This window comes from Eimeria mitis, genomic scaffold (genome assembly GCF_000499745.2).
Source record: "Eimeria mitis Houghton genomic scaffold, Emh_scaff736, whole genome shotgun sequence".
Lineage (NCBI taxonomy): Eukaryota > Apicomplexa > Conoidasida > Eucoccidiorida > Eimeriidae > Eimeria > Eimeria mitis.
The window spans coordinates 1,652-2,075 of NW_013575371.1; the positions used below are offsets into that span (position 1 = coordinate 1,652).

General features: G+C 52.8%; 1 protein-coding gene across 1 annotated transcript in view; it reads left to right on the forward strand.

Moving 5' to 3' along the window:
* The window catches only part of EMH_0021090 (uncharacterized protein), a gene marked incomplete at both ends in the record, with an annotated part of 2,074 nt that overhangs the window by 603 nt on the left and 1,047 nt on the right, over positions 1-424 (forward strand). The gene's annotated exons all lie outside the window — the stretch shown is intronic.

The window sequence follows — 424 nt, forward strand, 5'->3', positions numbered from 1 at the left end:
TGTACACCTGCATGCATGCATGCATTCAGGTGTATGTACACCTGCACGCATGCATGCATGCATGCATGCATGCATGCATGCATGCATTCATGTGTATGTACACCTGCATGCATGCATGCATGCATGCATGCGTTTGGGGTGTATGGGCACGTGAAGCCCCGAGGCGGGCTGAGGCTGCATATGCAGAGAAATTGCTGCTTGCTGCTGCAGCTCAGCAGCAACAGCAGCAACAGCAGCAGCAGCAGCAGCAGCAGGAATATAACTGCAGCAATAACAGCAGCAGCAGCAGCAGCAGCAGCAACGACAGACACAAGAGCAGCAAACGAGCAACTGCTGCAGCAGCAACAATATCAACAGCAGCAGCAGAGCCTTGAAGGCATATGTGCAGTGACGCACAGAACAAGAGGACCAAAACCCTAAACCC